Below are 8132 nucleotides of genomic sequence, written 5' to 3' on the forward strand. Positions count from 1 at the left end.
GGTTGTAAGGTAAGAAATTCTTAAATGGCTTGACGCAGGTGTTATATACCCAATATCCGACAGCAGCTGGGTAAGCCCAGTACAGTGTGTACCAAAGAAAGGGGGTATAACCGTGGTGGCCAACGAGAAGAATGAGCTCATCTCAACTCGAACTGTGAGTGGGTGGAGAGTTTGCATTGACTATCGCAAACTGAACAAGGTAATGAAGAAAGACCATTTTCCTCTACCGTGTATTGACCAGATGCACGACCGTCTGGCAGGTAAGGATTGCTATTGTTTCTTAGATGGATATTCGGGTTATAATCAAATTACTATTGCTCCAGAAGACCAGGAGAAGACAACATTTACGTGTCCGTTTGGTACGTTCGCTTTCAGGCGAATGCCCTTTGGATTATGCAATGCACCCGCGACTTTTCAGAGGTGTATGATGGCCATCTTCTCTGACATGGTAGAAAATATTCTAGAAGTTTTTATGGATGACTTTTCTGTTTTTTGAAATTCTTTTGACGCATGTTTAGTTAATTTGGGGAGAGTATTGGAGAGATGTGAACAAACAAACCTAGTCCTAAATTTGGAGAAGTGTCATTTCATGGTACAAGAGGGTATTGTTTTGGGTCACAAAATTTCCAAGCAAGGAATAGAGGTAGACCACGTTAAGATAGACATCATTTCAAAGCTACCTCCTCCCACGAATGTTAAAGGGATTAGAAATTTTTTAGGGCATGGGGGATTTTACCGCCGCTTTATAAAAGACTTTGCTAAAATTTCTAAACCCTTGTGTCAATTGTTAGAACATGATAGACCATTTGTTTTTGATGATGACTATTTAAAATCATTTGAAATGTTGAAAGTTGCTTTAAGTTCAGCCCCTATAATTATCGAACCTAATTGTGATTTACCTTTCGAGCTCATGTGTGATGCTAGTGATTATGCAATAGGAGCTATGTTAGGACAACGTAAAAACAAGATCTTGAATCCTGTGTATTATGCTAGTAAGACTCTGACCGGTGCACAACTCAATTACACTACTACTGAAAATGAACTGTTAGCAGTTGTGTTCGCCTTTGATAAGTTTAGGTCTTACTTGATCGGCACAAAAGTCATTGTTTTTATTGACCATTCTGCTCTAAAATATTTATTTGCTAAAAAAGATGCTAAACCACGTTTGATACGGTGGATTTTGTTACTTCAAGAGTTTGATATTGAAGTTAGGGACAGGAAGGGTACTGAAAACCAAGTTGCTGATCACCTGTCTAGATTGGAATCCCCGCTCTGTGATGATGGAACTGTTATACGTGAACAGTTTATTGACGAGCAACTCTTGCGAGTTGATTCAGTTCCGTGGTATGTCGATATAGCAAATTATTTAGTAAGTCGAATAGTTCCTTATGAGTTTAACAAGCAACAGGTAAAGAAATTTCTAAATGAAGTTCGATTTTATCGTTGGGATGAACCTTTTTTATATAAGCTAGAACCTGACAATATCTTACGCAGGTGTGTAGTAGAAGAAAAGCATGAGGCGATATTAGACGCTTGTCATATGTCTCCATATGGAGGACATTTTGCAGGACACAAAACCGCAGCCAAAGTTTTGCAAAGTGGGTTCTTTTGGCCCACTATGTTCAAAGATGCACATAAGTTTGCCCAGGTTTGTGACAAATGCCAACGTACAGGTAATATATCTAAACGCCATGAAATGCCTCAAACCCCGATCCTTGAGATTGAAATATTTGATGTGTGGGGTATAGATTTTATGGGTCCATTTCCATCTTCTAATGGTAAGCTTTATATATTGGTAGCAGTAGATTATGTTTCGAAATGGATAGAAGCCATTACAACTGCTACCAATGATTCTAAAATTGTCATTCGTTTTCTGCAAAAGCACATTTTTACGCGTTATGGAACCCCGCGTTGTCTGATAAGCGATGGGGGGGCTTATTTTGTGAATAGGTCTATGCAAAAGTTGCTGGCTGAATACAATGTGCGTCATAGGGTTGCAACAGCATATCATCCTCAGTCGAATGGGTTAGTCGAAATATCTAATAGGGAGATAAAAAACATTTTAGAAAAAACTGTAAATCTTAACCGTAGGGATTGGTCTTTGAAGCTTGATGATTCACTTTGGGCATATAGAACAACATTTAAGACTCCCCTCGACATGTCCCCCTATAGGCTAGTCTTTGAAAAAGCATGTCATTTGCCTCTTGAGCTAGAGTATAAAGCATTTTGGGCTACTAAGAAATTAAATTTTGATTTGTCGGCTGCAGGTGAAGCAAGGACGTTACAATTGTTGAAATTAGAAGAACACAGGCAATTTTCTTATGAGAATGCTAAGCTGTTTAAGGAAAAAACTAAACAGTGGCATGATAGGCGTCTTCGACCGAACAATCTTCAAGAATGTGATCTGGTTCTGTTATTCAATTCTAGGTTGAAACTTTTTCCTGGGAAACTTAAGTCTAAATGGTCTGGTCCCTTTAAAATTTTTAAAGTCTACCCATATGGGGCAGTGGATCTAGTTGATTCTAAGGGAAGTTTTTTTAAAGTAAATGGGTAGAGACTTAAGCCATATTTTGGGGAACCAGTGGATAGAGGAAAAACCTCTATTCAACTTTCAGGACAATAAATGTTTGCGAAAAACGTTTTTCCTTCTTATCCGTTTTGAAAGAACAAAAGTAAAGGAAGGAAGTTTTAGTATCTTACATTCTTTTGGTTTAATTATAAAAAGTTTTGCTTATTAAGAGAATGTTTTTGAAAACGTTGAAAAAAAAGAAAGAAAAAAAGAAAAAAAAAAAGAAATTATGCAGGCGCCTGGCGCCTGCCCTGTTTTTCCAGCATTTCGAAAATTCTGCTTCCTTCGTGATTTGGGTTTCAATTTCGAATTTTATGGGTTTTATTTTGGGTCAAACATTAATCCTTTATGATTTAAGTTTCAAATCTCTTCTTAAACTCAAAAATACTTCAAATTTTGTTTCCCTAATCCTATTTGGAATTTAAACTTATTTTTTCCTTTTAGGTTTAGGAAACCTAGTTTGAACTTAAAACTCAATCCCTTTCCATTTAGGATTTAGTTTGGGGAAAGCTTTAAATAGACCCATTGCCTAAGCTTTACAACTCCACACAAACCCACACAACTCTCTTCCTCCTTTTTGTTTTTCGGAAAACCCACTCCCTCACCACCATTGTTTTCGATTTCGCCACAACCAAGAAGAAGCAGAAATTTCTAGCCTTTATTTCTTTCTATGGCTTCTTCTTCTCAACACACTTCACTCCCTACTTCTCCTTCCCAAGCTCCTACACAACCTCCCATGATGGGTCCACATGGTTATGTAAATTTTAAGCAGCTACCCACCCTTAATATACCTCAAAACAATGATCAATCCGGGTATGTACCAACCGTTTATGTTTAACCCGGTTCCTACCTATCATTTTCCCTTGTCCCAAATGCAAAGTCCAGCTAGTGTTCATCCTTATGGAATGCCCAACCCATCTACTTTATTTCCTAGCCTTCCACATTATTATGGAATGGGTCATTGGGTACCTCCAACCAATAATGGGATGATTTCACCTAGGGTTCCCCCACCACCTCAACTTCCATTCTTAGAAAGAGGACCTCAAGCACCCCAATTGAACCCTAACATATTGAGTACCTTCAACATGGGACAACTAAAACCCTTAGAGCCTCTTATGATGCCAATCCCAACCAATATGCCAATAGATACAGAAATTGAGCATGAAAGAGAGCAAGAGAAGAGCCATAGCCAGAGGCTAGAGCCCGAGGTTTCGATAGGGGAAAAGAGGAAGAGCAAGGAGGTGATGACGGACCCAGAAACTGAGGAAGATGGGAGTAGTAGGCGTCTGACGCCTAAGGGTTCATCAATGGAAAACAGGGATGAGGAGCAGTTTTATTCATCTCCGTTGATTATTACACCTGGAGATGGTAATGATGATTTTCTACTGGTTTCACGCGGTAATTGTTCAAATATGTCGGAAACGGAGGCTACCGAGAACGAAGTGGTAAGGAAAGATACTCAGGAACCTTCCCCATTGGATACACCTACAAACGGAGCATTTTGTAGTCACCAAGAGTTGCCTACTAGGGCAACTGGATCTACTCCGTTGGCAACGGATGAGTATATCACACCGATGGCTACTCTACCAAGGGTAAGGGATGCTCACGCTATTCCTTCTAATGCCGTTAACCCAATTGAGTGTGATACAAGTAGATCCAAGGTTGGGGAGAATAGTACTCAAGAATCTACTAGAGAAGAAGATCCTGAGGACACGCAGACGTTAAGGGACATGTTCTAATACAAGAGGCGGGAGAAAAAGAGTTCAAAACGTCGTGCAGTTCAGACTAAGAAGCCGACAGTGCCCATGAATGAACCTAAAATGAGAGATGCGAAAGCTAAAGCAGCTGAAGCTAAGAAGAAGGTAGTGGCACCTGGGCCAATTGATACAATCGAGCTAGACTTGTCTGAGGGAGAGGAGGTCGAGACGAAATGGAACGCGGCGAATTTAGCCACTCGCACTTCATTAATGAAATCCCGTAAGATTATGACCGAATTGGGATTTTACCTCAATCTAGGAGATGTGCCTGACGATTGGAGGGAGACCGCTAGAGATAAAGAATGGAGACCACTCATTCAGCCCATACAATGTGAGGCTTTGGAGTTAGTCAGAGAGTTCTACGCTGCTGTCCATCCCCAGTCACATATAGCCATAGTGCATGGGCAGGAAATAAGGTTTGATGCCACTCAGATCAACTACACCTTCAACATTAAGAATATCAGAGATGCTGTGGGAAATGAGATGTTAGTGACTCCGACTCGGTGAGGCTCTAGAATGTGTTGGGAAGCCCTCTGCCACTTGGGATTTGACTACTCATGGCAAGGTACGACTAAAACCTGAGGATGTTTCACTAGCTGCTGCAGGATGGTTATATATAGTCAAAAACAGAATTCTGCCAACGGAGCATGATGAGCATGTCACTCAGGATAGGGCACTGCTAGTTTATGCCATGCTAAAGGTCATAGATGTGAATTATGGAGAATTGATCAATACTAGTATCCATGAGTGTGCCCACCGGACACGTGGTAAGCTTTATCACCCACGCTTGGTCACTTCTTTATGCTTGCGACAAGGTGTGCAGCTCCCTGCGGATCAAATTAAGAGAGATGCACCAGTTGTGGAAGAGAAGAATATTCGGAGAATTATGGCCCATGCGCTACAAAGAAGGGAGGGTACTGGGACGTCTCCTACAGCGGAGATTCGTCGTCTCCAAGAGGAGAACCAACAGCTGCGAGATCAGGTTCGAGAAGTCGTGCAACATATCTACAACTTGAGGGCTTCATTGGATTTTGCGGTTTTACCTTCATGGCCTCCAGCGCTAGCTGCTATCCTTGGTCATCCATCTTCCAGTACTGACACTGATTCTAGTCCACAACCTCCAACTTCATGAAGGGGAGGTTCCTTCTTTGCTATTTTTTGTGTTTTATTCTTTTGGTTAATGACGTCGTTTGCATATTCTAGCCTTACTACGCATGTTTTATTATGTTCCGAGTTCAGTTGACGCATGTATAAATTAGTATCATTTATCTTCTGATCATTTAAAGTATGCCTTCACTTAAACCTTAGTTTAGCTTTTCACATGCCTACTTTGAAGCATCTGTGCTGTGCATGTGATTTTCAATGATGATTCTAAGAGATTTTTTAGTTTTATGTTCTATGCCTGACTAAGCTTTGAGCTATTTCCTTCGTTTATGTGATAAACTCATTTTCTTTTATGTCTTTTTGATCTTTACAGACTTTAAGCTTTTTCTTTGCCCTTATATAGGAAGTCCTTGTCCTTTTTACTGTTAAGCCTTTTTCATCAGATGAAAAAGTCTTTTCCCAGTGAGGACACTGTCTCTCTTAAGTTTGGGGGGGACAGTCGTTGTGTCAGTCATTGTTTCAGAAAAATAAAGTGTTATTTATATTTGAAAAATCATGCTATTTTCTTTTGAAAAAGAGTCAGATGGAAAGAAAGAAAGTGTTGAAAATCACTTCTCTTTAAAAAAAAAAAACAAAAACAAAAAAAAAAAAAACAAAAACAAAACAAAAACAAAAACAAAAACAAAAGTTGCAAAAGAGTAAAAAGAGTCTTGTTGAGAGAAAATAAGAGTGGGGAAAATACTTGTGTTAGAAAGAAAAGAGTGGTAAAAACAATGAGAGTTAAAGAAAATGTATTTATGATTTCCGAGTCCTACTGTAGACACCCATTTAGTTTAGGTAGGGTGTTGACTTTGAAAATAGCAGTAAGGATGGTGATAAGTGACTTCGTGTTTCTCATTGTCGTTGTCTTATGACCTAGCTGTTAGTTTCAAAGTCTTTCTACGAGTATCTGTGGTTGAAACCGATGTTAGTGTGTGGAAACCTCAGGGGCTAGTAGCCGGTCTTTCAGATGTAAAAGTTTCAATGTAAAAAGGGGAGTGTGCAGATTCCTTAGAGGTATTTGAAAACGTTTTCTGTTTTTGAAAGGAAAAAGGATTTTGAAAGAGAAAGTTTTTATCATTTCAAACTTGGTTTATAGTGACTAAGCTTACGAAGGCAATAGAATGGTAGGCTTTGACATCTTTTCCCTGAGACAATTTATGCTTGAACATCTCGGTTGCTTTCGCTTTACCTTGTCCATGTGTTAGAAAGCTAATTAAAGTTGCTAAGTTTTGCTTGAGGACAAGCAAAAAGTTAAGTTTGGGGGTGTGATTACGCTTCTTTACATGCGTAAAAAGAAGGTTTTAGATGCTGTTTTTATTATGTTTTAACTTTGTTTCAGACTTTTTCTCGGTCGTTTGAGTTCCAATTCATGCAAAATTCATATATGATGGTTTGTGGTTGTCTTATATTGTATTTATGACATTTTAGGACCATTTGTGAGTGCAAATTAATCAAAAGAAGCAAAAAGACGGAAAAACCTACATGGGAGGCGCCAGGCGCCTGGGAGGCTGCAGAGAAAACTGGTTTTCTTCCAACTTTGCCCTTAATGGAACGCGTCTTCCAATGCGTTTTGGTGGTTCCAACCGATGCATACGTGTAGAAGAAGTGTTCCACTATCAGTTTGAGCACAATTTAGTCAGTCAAAGGAGTTGGAAATGGGTGATCCACCAGCGTTTTAGGACCTACCTAACAAATTCTACATAGCTATAAATTCCAGCAGCTTCTCCACTAAATGCATCAAGCCTTGCTTCCTTCTCTTGATCATTCTTAGTGTTTCTTGGTTGTTTTCTAAGTACATTTGAGTTGCTTTCATTAGTTGCTTTTAGTTTTTAAATCCCGAGCACTTTACATTCCTTTATTGAGCTTTGTTTTGTTTCCGTTGTTACTTAGTTATTTTTTACCTATTCAAATTTAAAAAAAAATCAGCACTTAGCTTATCTTTACTTTGCCTTTACTTTATTTTTAGTTAAAAGAATTGTGTTTTTGGAGGCAAGAGCACGTGACACTCCCCCTTACTTGAAAGAGAAGGGCGAAGCTCTCAATCCCGAGCAAAACTCTCCGTTAGTTAACTTTTGTTTTTCACACATGCATTTCAATTTCAACCATTTTACTTGCTGTATTTTCTTCAATATGTCTTTCTAAATTCCGGTCTCTAGCCTGGTTATGGATAGTTAGCCTTTTATTTCTAAAAAGGGTTGCTTAGAAGTAGTGTTTTTGCTTTCCACTCATTGCTCAACATGTTTTCCCAAAAAGTTAGGATTTAGAGAAGGCCTTTGTAAGTCTTAACAAGTCAATACTGAAAATGTTGCTTATTTGCATTGTTGAGTGGTTAAACCGAGGAGAGGAGCGCCTTAGACATAAGGGTTCCGGTTAAGTAGCCTAGACATAGGACCTTAACCTGAGGTTGCGACTATTTCCATCCTAAAACTAAGATATCTCTCATAATAGACATATTAGGGAATGTCTTAGGACTTTGAACTTGCTTTGACATAAGTCAAGTGAAAAGCGTAGTCGTTGGTTCCTAAAGTAAAATGCATATCGTCCTTAGCGTATCCTTGATTCTTTGTTGGCTAACTTGAAGTAATTCGGGCTAGGTTTTACCATTATAAGACCAAATCCCAAATCCAAAACCATTATTTGTGACCACTTCCCATTTTAAA

This window comes from Momordica charantia (assembly GCF_013281855.1).
Source record: "Momordica charantia cultivar OHB3-1 chromosome 1 unlocalized genomic scaffold, Mcharantia_2.0 BLBB01000001.1, whole genome shotgun sequence".
In the NCBI taxonomy this organism is placed as follows: domain Eukaryota; kingdom Viridiplantae; phylum Streptophyta; class Magnoliopsida; order Cucurbitales; family Cucurbitaceae; genus Momordica; species Momordica charantia.